Here is a 12,919-nt window from a genome sequence, read left to right on the forward strand (position 1 = left end):
GGGTGTTGTGTTTTTGCAATGGAGCTTCTTTGCTATTGGAGCAACACGTTGAAGAAATCCCTAAACGAGCAACAAGTTTCAATATATAGAATGATTCAAGTGATTTATTTTAAAAGAATTCAAAGAACATTGGGAGAATATTTGCTGAGAGACATATTAAGAAATCAAGGTCATCCCTTGTTGATTCAATGATATTGTAATAAGGTCAGGATGCAACAAGCAGGAAGAATCTTTTGGACAAATATTTCAACAACGCTGACACTAACAGTGGTTTCTTACCTTAGTTCATTGCAAAAAAATTGCTCATAGGAAACTAAGAGGGAAAAATGCTGAACAACAGGTGGAGCAAAGTATAAGTCACAAATATTTCTCCTGCTTTATATTATTATTTATCAGTAATAAAAGACAACAATCTGCTGATATAGACGATAAAGAATAAGGTGTGGAATCATATAGAACATTTTGTAAAGCCAGGCATGAAAATACAGAGCTGACAGCCATGGATCTCATCTTAATGTTGGATGAAGTCATGGTATTGGTAAGAAGAGCTTGAATCCCAATTGAACAAAGAGGGCAGATAGCAAAAAGGGTACTGGACAAGCGTGGCACATAGGGGAGCAGGAAGTACTTGGAGGAATGTGCATTAGTTTTCTCTTTTGCTGATTTGATTATTAAATGGCCTAGAAAATCAGTATGGTTCGTTTTGCTGAGTATGGAGGAGTTTATATCTTTTTAGAGACTAGCTCTTTGTTGAAGGCTAAGGTCAGCTTCAGATGACGTCACTACTACCTGCTCGATTTAAAGCATGTTAGATTTTGTTCTTTCCTCATGTTCCTTTACATCAGTCATTTTTCTTAACTTTCTTGATCTTAGAGGAGAAATAAAATGCCACAAAGGTTAATATAATGTCTAGAAGTGTCGAAAACGAGGACAGGAGAATGACGGGACAGCATTCTGATCTACGTTGCTCCACCAGCCAAGGAAGCTAAGTCTCAAGATGCATTTTGAGGAAAGATGGAGATTACTATATCTCGAGGGCAGTTGCAGAGATGTGAAACAGCAAGATAGGCTCAGCCATCTTCAAGTCTGTCGTCTTCTTTGTCATTCCTGATACAAATGCACAGTGTTTTCTGTAGTACAGGTTATGATCTCTGGTCTGATGTTTTACCTGTTGCAGGCTAAATATATATACTGAGGCACAACAACTGGTGATTTTTCAGAGTCACACAGGAGTAGCACACTAGGGTGCAATTTAGAAATCACAAGGACGCAGGAGAAAGCGTAGAAAAAATTTGCAGGTTGGAACCAGCCCATGAATCACAAGCTGTAACATTTTGGGTTAAAGCTCTCAAAGCTGATTTAAAAAATGCAAGTTTGAACATGCTACTCAAGAGAGTGGTATGGAGTAGCTTGGACATGCAGTCAGACACGCCTGCATATTCTTTTCAATCTGGACAATTTAGAAGAAATGGGTAGATCTCATTTAATTTTTTTAGATCAGCTTGTCTGGCTTACCTGGCTCTTCCACAGTACTCGCTGCCCAGTGTCCCCACATAGTTAATGGAGGTAAAAAGGATGTCCAATTCACATTAATTATTTTAGAAACCTACTTTGGAATCAAAAGGATTTACAGCTGGACTCCACTGCCTACAAAGGCAGCATATAATAAACAGCCATTTACTGTCACCCAGAAATCTGCAAACACAAAAATGTTGTATATTTAAAGAAAGTACTCATAAGAGAAGCAAAAGGGAAATTATGTAAAATTATATATGATTGTCTGAAAAATCAGAAAATCTCTGATTTAAAGAGAGGATTTTTAAATTTTGACATTTCACTATATGACATGCAGTATGGAACTGTCTATCGGTTCATTAAGCAGAATATCAGGTGAGAGTTCCTCCAGTCAGTGAAGAAATGAATGGCATGTTAATGTTCAGGTGAGCTTCCTTTTCACCTTTTAAGAAAATAGCTGTGTGTTACAAATTATCTATCTCATCTAAGTTGTGTGGTTGAGCTATCACATTGTTACCTTCACACCCATGCTCTTAATGGCATGTCACACACTAAAGTTTTTTGTGGCTGTGCATAGATTTGACAATGGGTCACATCCATCGTAGTGCATAATGCAGTAGTGGTGTACATGGAACTGCTGCAAAATATGCATTATCTTCTTATTGAGGTTTGTCTCAGAAGCTCTTTGGGAAGAGTAGAGAAGCTAAACGATGCCCTTGTTACTCAGCAGGGAGAGTAGGAAGGAAGACAAGAGGTCAGTTTAATAGTCTATCAGAAGAAAGAAATAAAAATCAAGACAATAAAGTCAAAAGGGAGGTTCTTAGTTTGGAGGATCCTTTACTGTTTCTGCTAGGAAGATGTAAGGCTTATTGTGACAGATCAGGAAGCTACAGATAAAATGGATCTTGAAAAGTTAAAAAAACCTTTTTCTTTCAGGGACACATATGAGAGGTTTTCCAAACAGATGCACACAGAACTGCCTAGAAGAGCCTGAGGAAGCTGAGTCTACCAGAATAATATTAAAGCCTGGTGCTTTAAAATATTTTGCTTTAAAGAGGTCAGGTTTTGCTTTAATCACTTTGGACCCAGCTCCATGTGTTCTGGAGACAGAGAACACGCCAGAAAAAAGAAAGCAAAGAAAAGCAATACAAACCTTCACCAAAGTAGGCGTGTAGCTGCCTCAGCTGCCTCCTGCCTTCATTTCAGACAGGAGAGTTCAGAGAAACTAAAACAACCGGGTAGCAAACAGGTAGAAAAGTCAACAGCACTAAGGAGATTGGGAACTTGGACAGAAAGGTCTTTTTCCATGAAAGATGCAAAAAATTCAGGGCACCGACATTTCAAGGAAGCTGGAAAAAGAAGTCACAATGAAAAACTCCAGGCTGAAGGTGGTGAATCATGAATATGCAAAGGATCTAGAAGTAACAGGGGAGAGAAAGCTGGGCAACGGAAGAGCTGTGTCTTGGATAGCCAGAAGTGTCAGGATAAAGTGAGAATATTCAGTCAAGCTGTCATAGGAAAAATAAAACAAGACCATAGGTATGACCCCAGTACAGCTGCTGTGGATTGACCTTTTTCTCTGCTTGATATCAGGACAGTGATGATGCACAGATGAAGGGAGGTAACAGGACAGAGCCAGCATGGACTAGTGAGCTGTAAAAGGCAACACACTAAAAGATGAAGCATAGGCTGGGAATAAGTCATAAATTATACAGGCAGGAAAGCACCTTCTGGATTATTCAATCACAGGATGACCAGGAGCTGCCTGCGGTAGTTGAATCTGTAGAAAGGCAAATGCAGTCTCAAGATTGTCTCAGGGAAAATAATTCCAGGAACAATTTGGAGCTAAGTAGATATACCTGAAATGTAGTCATTCTTTTGTGGCACAGAATCTTAACTGTGATATCCCAAGATGGCAATACGAAAGAGTACTTCCAAGCCCTGTGTGACAGTATATGAATATCAACTGAACTCTGCATGTGTGGTAAGAGCACCGAGGCCAAGATTTGATGAGTCTCATTCTAAACCATCAGGAGGTATCAGAAACCCAGGACAGGATTCAGACTGCAGATTAAACCATCTCAGTGGCGTTTATTGAAGATTTTTCAGCCTAATGAGTTACAGAGCTCAGTCTGTAGTAGATACCTATATTTATCTACATTGACTAGGCAGTGGCCTGCAGCTGGAATCAGTAGCCTATATGCTGGTGTTTCGTGTCACCATTACCCCAAGGTATTTTACCTGCCCTCTAACAAAGGCTACAAGATGTGGTGTAGATAAACATCATACCTACAGATCCCTAATGGATGTTAGATACTCCAGAGGATCTCAGATGGCACTTAATACTTATGTTTAGGTGACTGAACCATGTCCCAGACCTCCTTTTACTATAACAGGTTCTCATGTACTTAGATACAGGTAGACAGTTCAAAACACACAGCTATCTTTAGATGTCTTAATCTGCGAGCTGAATCCCATTTCTGGCCAGCATGATAGAAACTATCTTAGCAAAATAGACCTGCAAGTCTTCCACACAGAGAAAAAGGAACGAGTTGAATACCAGAGGTGAAAATCTGTCAGGAGTACACTTGCTGGGGGAACTAAAAAGGCTGTGGCATTCATTTCTTCTCCTCTTCTGAATAACATTCAGACTTTGGTAGTCTCTGAAGGCTCTTTTCCATGGCCATCATTACTACATCCAGCTGTGGTACGAAGAGCAAGTCAGAGAACAAAAAGCTAGAGAATATAGAGCAGTGTCCAGAGACTTGAACGCTGTGAAAAGGCAACTTCAACATGGCTAATAATGGCTTTTCATACTGCTCTCTCCTCTGCAGTCACCAAGTACCATTCTCTAATGAAGTTTGTTCCAGCTGTTCACCCACTGTACATAATCATCTCAGCTAACTAACCCATTCATGAGCACAAAAACACCATCCAAGCTGTCAAACTTTATGCAAGTCGAATGAATGCATGTGGATTGTGGCATCCAAGGCTCCAGTGACAGCTGTGACACATTCACAGCCTTAGTCATGAAGAGTTTAAGCATCTGCGGTATTTCTGATGCTCTCTCATCTCCTCTGCATCTTCAGTTAGAGCACGAAACTCCTGGAAGAAATCCAAAGATCCAGCTCTCTAAAACACAGGAAATGAGTAACTTTACTAACTTTAACTTGGGCCTTTATATAATGCATTTGTGCTGCCTTCTTTACATAATTTGTTTCTAGGCCAAGTCTAAGAGAGAAAGTTCTGTTTTATGTCCGAAATCTTAGATATGTAAGCCAAACTCATGGTTGGCTTTTGGTACTACTTACATAAATTTAAGAATTTAGATACGTATAAAAATATCATTATTACAAAAGTTGCTTTTTAAAAGGAAATGCTTTTTACTTATGACTGTGAATGTGCCATTTTATATTTTTGCTAGAAATAAAACTTCTATAAACTTACTTCAAAAGTGTGACAGTAAGAGCAGAAACAGAAATGTTATGACTTAATAAAGTCTTACCATTCCGGGAAAAGGAATTATTTAAAAAAGCTAAGGATATCTTAGCTATTTTAAACTCCCTTTCCAAGTAAATATAATTTCTTTCTGCCATGGAGAAGTGTAGCTCTTACTACCACAACATTAATTCCCGTCTACATATCAGTGTGTTCTGAGACGTTCATGTATATTTTTTTTTTCATTATTTGGATTACAGTAAATATTTTTAAAGGCCATAGTTGAGGAAAGTGTTAGTTAAATCCATTTGTCAACTGACTAGGGGATTTTGTAAGGATAAAGGGTGGATGCATTATAATAAGAAAACATTGAGCTATTGATTTATGGCAAAAAGATGGCTTTTAGGTCACATAATTCTAAGCATGTCAAGTGCTCCAAGCTGGTCAAAATGTATTTCACAAGGTGCCAACCCTAAGCTAATGAGGTCTGGTCAGCATTCATCTCTATCTTCTTGCAACGTACAGTGGAGCTATTCACAAGTTGGGTATATTAGATGAGGCTTGAAGCGTCGCACGGCTTCTCGCTGGCTCAGAGAGCAGGCAGAGTAAGTTTGCATATGCCCACTGAAAATCATATAGCCATCCTAGCTGTGTCCCTCTGTTGATGTATCCCCACCTGTTCACAAAATTACATACAAGCTTCAGTTGGTAAACCCTCTTAGTAATTGGACATGCTCTGAAGACAGAAAGTGTTGGTACACTGAGGAAACCTCTGAGATGTAAAATAAACAATGAATAATTAATAAATAAATTAATAGAAAGACAGATAGGACATTGCCCGGTACACGTGGCATGAATTCTCCCTGCAAGGGACAGGTTGAGTCTGTTATTGGTTGAATAAAAGGAAGATGTGGGTGAGGAAGATGTGGGGGCCACCATAGCAGGCTTGGGCTTTTCAGAAAACTTAATATCTACCCCAATCTTCTATTGCTATGAGCTAGCAAAAAATTAGCAGTCTTCCCTCTGAGCAAAGATGGGAGTAAGAGAGGAATTACACTTCACTGGGATATCTCTGAGATATCATGGAAGGATTAATCTCACTGATTTTGGATGTGTAACTCTGAGCCAGCTGCTGCAAGAACATCCATAGGGTGATTCATCTGACCCACTTCAGGATGATATGAACCACCCTCCCCACTTATAATGTAGTGAATTGGAGTGATTAGCTTGGTTGTGACCATCTAGTTTTCAGATGCTTAAGTGGGAGTAGATGAATGTCATCCAGGCTGCCAAACACTTCTGATCGAGAAAGCTTTCCTGCACATGAAATGAATGATAGTTTTGCCAGGGGATGCTTTGGGGCCGAGTCTTCACCCTGAGAAGGAGGAAGATTATACCTCCTCCACCCCCTAATTGGATGGACATAATGATACATCTACTCCCTGCAAAAGAAGAACTTGATTCTGTCACATTTCCCTTCAATAATTCATTTTTCCTTAAGAATCCCCACCCAATCAGATAGGACAATATTCCGTTCCTTGCAGGAAAAGAAAGTAGCAAAACTTGCCTCATTCTGAGAAACGAAAGAGTGAAAATTAAAAATCTAGGCTATTAACCCACCATGCAGATTAAAAGGGTTTTCCTGCCCTAACCCTCAGCTCCATTTAGCAGGCCCAACAAATCATAGATAACGGACTATAATTATCCTTCCATTTGCAGCTCCTCAGCAATGGTGACCCAGTCATCCCTAATGGCGTGCAAAAGCCATTGTGATTGAGGCTTTTTGCAAAATGCCTCAACAGTAGACAGACAAACCTGCAAACATATGTGGCAGAAGTTTAATGTTGTATGTTCAGTAAGGAGCTCTTATATGTCAATATTCCCAATGTGTTATAAAAGCAATTACAATTATTGCTATTGCCATAACTACTATTAAGAGAAGAAGAAATAGACCATATAAATATTTATCCCCTTTTCTGTCAGTGTTAGGGTGAATTATGAGTTACGCAAACAAAAATTTGAATTATTGAGTTAATTTATTGGGGGAGGGGAGTGCTCTTGCTTTAAGCAGTGTATTAAGCAGAGGTTTTCACACCTTTTAAAAATCTTTTTTAAAAGAATCTGTCAAAATAAATAGATCAGAGCAGTTTCAGAGCATAGTCCTACCTTAAGGCATCCAAGAGTAAAATGTGACACCTGAATGAGCAGGAATGAGACTGTCAGGATGACTTCAGGGCAGGTAAACTCTAATGTCAATTGCAAAACAGCTCATTTCATGGAATAACTATCTCCAAAGAATTTGGATTCAACAGTAGCATAGAATCAGAGCAACAAACAAGAGTCCCCGCAACAGCATCTGTGTATTTCTGCAGGAATCTTTCCAAGAGAATATTCCTCAGCACAACAGCCATGTTAGCTTCAAATGCTCTGTGTGACGATGCTTCTACTTTTTCTTCAGGAGATGAAATCATTTAGCACCTCTTAAGAAGTTCTACCCTGAAATTATTAATCTGGCTACTCTACAGATCAGCCCATCAGCTCACATGGGGATACAATCAATGAACTACAGTGAATTGCATAAACAAGACTTGAACAATCTGGCTTGTTTTACATGAGTTCCTAGTTTGTCTTGTGGAGATAAAAGTTCACACCTAAGAAGACAGATCAATAAATGGAGAGAGCAAAAGGTAGTCAGAGAATAAAGCACAAGCAAAGGAATGGGTTGAGGACTGGACATCCTGCTGTAAAGCACACTGCAGAAAAGTCTGCCTTTCTTCCCATATATTTGTGCTCACTCAATTACAATCCAAACAGCATTTCAACAGCCACGGGAATTCTAGTACTTGTTAGCATTGTGGAAAACTACCAAATACCTTTCTGTATGCAAAACATTTCTTAAGAACAGAACAAGTTCAGCACCGAGAGAACGGGAAAAGTATCTCATCAAGAGATGCTCTATGTATTGGATAGCAGGAGTACACTGAAACAGAGTTGTTACAGCTATCCCTGATGATACATTATCAGCAAAGATGACTTTAAAGTTGTGCATAGGAAAAAAAGAGGGACATCCTGACCGGAGCATTTACATGTTTTTCAGTAGAGTTATTCCACTTCTGCGCTGGTGTGGAAAACTCGCTCCAAAATCCTGTTGCCTGCAGTGTGTACCGAATACTGCCCCCACTGCCTTCACAGGTGATATAGGATGGCTGGATGTGAAAGGAGAACAGGGAATGGAAACAAAGGAACACAAGCCAACATGAAAATACACTTTGCTGACTTCAAGGTTGAGGTTGCACTCTCTGGGCCAAGTCATGGGGTGAAATAAAATTCAGTATCGCCACTGACTTCTGTATCCTGATATCAGTTTACCTCTCCTGAGAATTGTGGCAAATAAATAACTTCACTGTTAAATCAGGACTAACTGTAAGACCTGATATTTCTGCAGGTCTTTCCATCAGATATGAGTTACAGCATGATCCTGTCCTGACTTTACTTTTTCTCAGTGCTTCTTAACTCAAATACTCTGGTTTCATTAAAAGATAATCTAAGCTAATTTAGGAATTAGACTGTTTGTACTAAGTGTGCTCAGAAGGAAGGAAAGGAAAACAAAATCTGCTACGTTGAAATGAATCAGCTTGGGGACATGGGTCTCAACTTATCAAAGGCGTAGGCACATATGGAACTCAACCCCAGAAAAAACATCTCCAGGATGCCGGCTCAGTCAGCCAAATGAAGAGAGATGTGATGAACAAAGGTCTGAATGTGATCAACAGCGCAGCCCACAATCTCAGAAATCTCTGTTTTTCTCTCCCTGGTAGCATCCCACAACAAAAGCTTCTGCCTTCATGTTTATAAGCGTCACATATACATCGACAACAGCAGATCTTGAGAATTACATGCAGCTGTGGCACCACCACAAAAACAGCAGACATCTTAAATCTACAGGGAGGAAGGAGCCCTCCTGGGTTTTTTTCCACGGACCCCAACAAATGATGGAAGGCTAAAGCCAAGGAGTGATCACAAAGCTACTTCCCTGTGTAAAGATAAATATACGTATTTATCACATAAAGCCCCCCGTGACCTTGGAGTCTGTTCAGTGCCAATGGTTATCCTTCCAGTCATTGCACACATGCCTTTGACTGGAGAAAACAAAACAACAGAAACCTTCCACTCCGCGATGTCTGAGATAGATTGCCAGTACAATAACGGATCAATTGTAGCTGTCCTGAACGAACAAAACAGCAACCATTGCCCTCAGCACATAGAAACCAGGGAAAAAATCTAGAAGACCATAACCCAGAACCGTAACTGAGACACAAGCAGAGACAACAACTTTAATCCAACTCCCATTATTGCACTGAATAGCATTCCTTAATTATCCATCAAATTGGACCAGTGTTGCCTTACCCATCCTATCGAACAACTTCTTTCAAGACAGCTCCACTGTGTTTTGCTGTAGCCAAATACAGACATTTGTATAAAGCGTTCTTTCTCTGTAGCTATACCAACGCCACTTGAAGGAGTTTGCCTTCATGTTATCACTGACAGTAACCTTAAGTAATCCTACATTCCCCTTGATTAGCATGTGCTAGCCATGGAAACGTTTCCTCACAGTACCTGGCCAGTGTTGCATAGGTTGAACAGAGAAGCGAGATGGCTGTATACCCAAATAACAAAAATGAAAATCCGTTTGTTGTTTTTTGACTCCAACAGATTAAAAAAAACCAAACCAACACTTCAGTTACATTGCATGCTGCCATATCAGTCCAACGCTTGCACCGTAATTAACATACACAAGACGGATGGTAATCCATAATACCCTAGGAAGGAATCAGGTCACTCTGCTGCCTTATACATTTTTGTTAATATTTTTTAGTGTTATTAGAATTACCTCCAGTGCTACCCCAATATATTCTTCAAGCTAAAAGCCACATTCTGTTTAGCAGCAGATTAGATGCAGAGGAAAGCCACTGACTTCCAGGGAGTTCTTCCAGACCTGCTTCTGTATAAGTCGAATGATCATCTAGCCACAGACACTGGTATATTACTAAACAAACCTATGTCCTTTTTTTTTTTTTTTCCATGCATTTTCCAGTCCTGAACAGCATGCCGCATTATCTTTCTCTCCCTGGCTGTAAACTCTTCAGATTCCAATACATACCTGAACTGTTCACGCGTTAAAATCACAGCACAGTGGTAAAGAGTCTGTCCTGTATGCTCTCCCTCTGACTTAAGATGTGCTTTGCATAAAGATGGTATTATTAGAACCAGCTGTTCAAATACTGATAAGGGAAAGTGCACGGAGGCACAGAAGCAGAGGTCAAAGGCACGTTAACAGCAATTTTTACTACTACCCCACAGTAAAAATAGAGAAGTCCTGGTGCACTGCTGGAAGGGTGAATCAGAGTTTCTGCGGCAGGTGAAGATGCAGAACTGCAAAGGGAGCCTTGAGCTCGAAAATGTCAACAGCAGCACCGGGGCTGTTAACAATCAGGTTTTATTTACCAGCCATATTGTGTTAAAAACAGACGTGATTCCCATACCGAGCATGTTAACCTGACACCACTTGCAAAGGGAGATTTATTTGTTCGAAAAGAATCAAATCTGCCTCACGGACGCATCCTCAGGAGCCTGCAGTTCTGGCTGAAGGCAGAAAGCCTGCATGCAGTTCCTCCCCGCCGCCCCCCCCCCCCAAAAAAAAAAAGTATTCCAAGGACCTGGGGAAGAGACGGTAAATCAATGTCACTCCAAAACAAGCCGGCGGTTCCTTTTTCCTCACCGGCTGCAATCGCGGCGCTTTGGCATCCCCGGTATCGGGCCGGCTGCCGCTGCCCTCGGTCCCCAGCCCGTGCCGGGGGGGGGCGGAGCGGTGCCACCCCGGATGGCGGTCGAGGAGGGGAAAGAAGCCGGAGGAAAAGACTTACCATTGCATCAGGGATTCGTCCCGGCGCTGGAGATGCTGCATCCTCGCCGTGGCGGGGCGGGGCGGGTGCCGGTGGGGTCGGAGCCAGAGGCGGGGGGGACACGGAGCAGTTCCCCGGTGGAACCTGGCCAGCCCCGGCTGCCCGCGGTGGGAGTGAGCGGCCGGAGCCGGGCTCCCCCCGCCTGGTTAGTAGCAGGCGGAGGAGGGGTCGGTGCCTCCGAAGGGAATCAAAATTCCTCCTCCCTCGCCTGCTGGTCATGTCCAGGCTGCCTTTGCTCAGGGGATGGGCCAGATCCTGGCCGTGAAGGAATTTGCCATCGCCAAATCAAAAAAAAAAAAAAAAGAAAAAACCCACAGAAAAAACCAACCAACCAACCAAAAAAAAAAAAACAGCAAGGAGGGAGGCAGGAGATTTGCAAACTTTTTTTTTCCTCTTGTTTTCTTTTTCTCTTTTTTTTTCCTGCCTTTTTTTTTTTTTTTTTTAATTTAGTGGGGGTTATTCGTGCTCGGGAATTAGAGGGTGGGGCGGGGGAGGAGGAGGGTATCCAGGCTGGCTCGAATGCTCTGCCTGCGAGTCAAGGCTCGGGTGTGCTCGCCCCTGTATTTCTGTATGTGTGTGTGTGTGATTCTCGTACCCAGACAATGCTCTGCAAAGCGAGCTGGTCCTGCGGAGAAATGCAAACACCTCCTCCCCCAAGTGCCTGAGGAGAGGAAAGGGGATATGGAACCAATAGCTTTTCCTTGGCTAGTCTCATTAATATGGAGGAAAAGAAGGAAACCAATGAGGAGGAGCGGCAGGAGGGGCTTATTCAAATTAAGTTTCTTAAATCAAATACTTTTTTTCCCCCTTTTCTCTTTCCTCCTCCTACCTCCCCCAAATCCTCCTTCTCCCTGTCACCTAAGCACCGTTTCTGCTGTCCCAGAGATTTTATTTCTTTTTAATTTGTGTGACAGGGTCAGCAAATCACTGTGATGGGAGGGCGGATGGCATCGCTGCTGGAAGGGAGAGGGGGGAGTGGAAGGGAGGGTGAAGGGAGGCAATTTTTTCCTGAGCTGCAGAAGAGTTGATTGCAAAGAAAAGTGATAAAGTAGCTGGAGTTGGTAGGGAGGGGAACTGAGGGGAAGTGGAGCAGGAATTTCACCTAGAAGCAGCATTTTGCAGATGGTATTTGCAGATGGGCAGGTGGGCCGTGTCCAGGATGAGCCCTCTGAGCTTGTGGAAAGGACCTGCTCCCCTCCCACAGCAGAGGGAAGAAACTGCACAGGAAGAGCAGCATCTGCACTATCCTGCATTGCCTCAGAGCTACACACCAACAGAGTCCCTGCTACAGCAGTGCAGGAATGGTACCTGTTGCTGTAAAACCCGAGGAGTGGGCTGAAGTGGTTGGTGAGAAGGGAAGGACTGTCCAGCTGGTTCCTTTGACTTGTATCTGGAAAAGTGCAAGGTGGCACATGTCCCCTGCAAGACAAATGCATAAAAGCATCCAGTCACTGCTTCTTTCTGCAGAGACTAGCACTCAAGGGAAAGCTCTTCAGACCTGAAAAATGATCGCTAAAGGAGTCTGAACGTCTGTAGCAGGCCTAGAGGAGCCCTCTGCCTGGGCATCCCACGGAGACACTTGATATCACACTACTTTTCCTGCTGCCAACCACGCTGCTCTCAGGCTCCACAGATCTATGCCAAGACCTTGAGATACTGAATGCCCACATCCTTACTCAAATTCTCTGACACCTGTGCTGTAAGAGCAGCTGCCTGCTGATGAGGTTCTTCTAATTATCCTGAAATTTCACAACACCTGGAATATCAATACTGCTGCTCTTCTCATTGTGGAAGCCCTTTGCTAATCTTTTACCACCTCCCCTTCATTTTCTGCATGTCCCATCTTCCATTTCCCTTAGAATGTAAATCCATTTCAAATCCTCCTAGTCTTTACCCTGCTCCCAATTTAAAAAAAAGAAGAAACAAAGGCAATTTTGATCATAACTAAATCCATTACTTGCCCAGTGTGAAAACTCCTGACCCAATTACTTGTATGTTATAGT

At 42.1% G+C, this 12,919-nt stretch overlaps 1 protein-coding gene across 11 annotated transcripts in view; it reads right to left on the reverse strand.

The window, feature by feature from the left end:
• ADCYAP1R1 (ADCYAP receptor type I) overlaps positions 1–11,561 on the reverse strand; it is a 147,221-nt gene extending 135,660 nt beyond the window's left edge. For 7 of the 11 annotated variants that reach the window (XM_063324312.1, XM_063324311.1, XM_063324310.1 and 4 more), the window contains exon 1: positions 10,878–11,561. The gene's annotated coding sequence lies outside the window, so the exon portion shown is untranslated. Of the gene's footprint in view, positions 1–9,360; positions 9,381–9,844; positions 9,960–10,114; positions 10,176–10,670; positions 10,803–10,877 lie in introns of those variants that run through there. The other 4 variants (XM_063324303.1, XM_063324304.1, XM_063324305.1 and 1 more) reach the window with 4 other exon arrangements.
• Positions 11,562–12,919: the final 1,358 nt, after the last annotated feature.

This window comes from Chroicocephalus ridibundus, chromosome 2 (genome assembly GCF_963924245.1).
Source record: "Chroicocephalus ridibundus chromosome 2, bChrRid1.1, whole genome shotgun sequence".
NCBI lineage: Eukaryota > Metazoa > Chordata > Aves > Charadriiformes > Laridae > Chroicocephalus > Chroicocephalus ridibundus.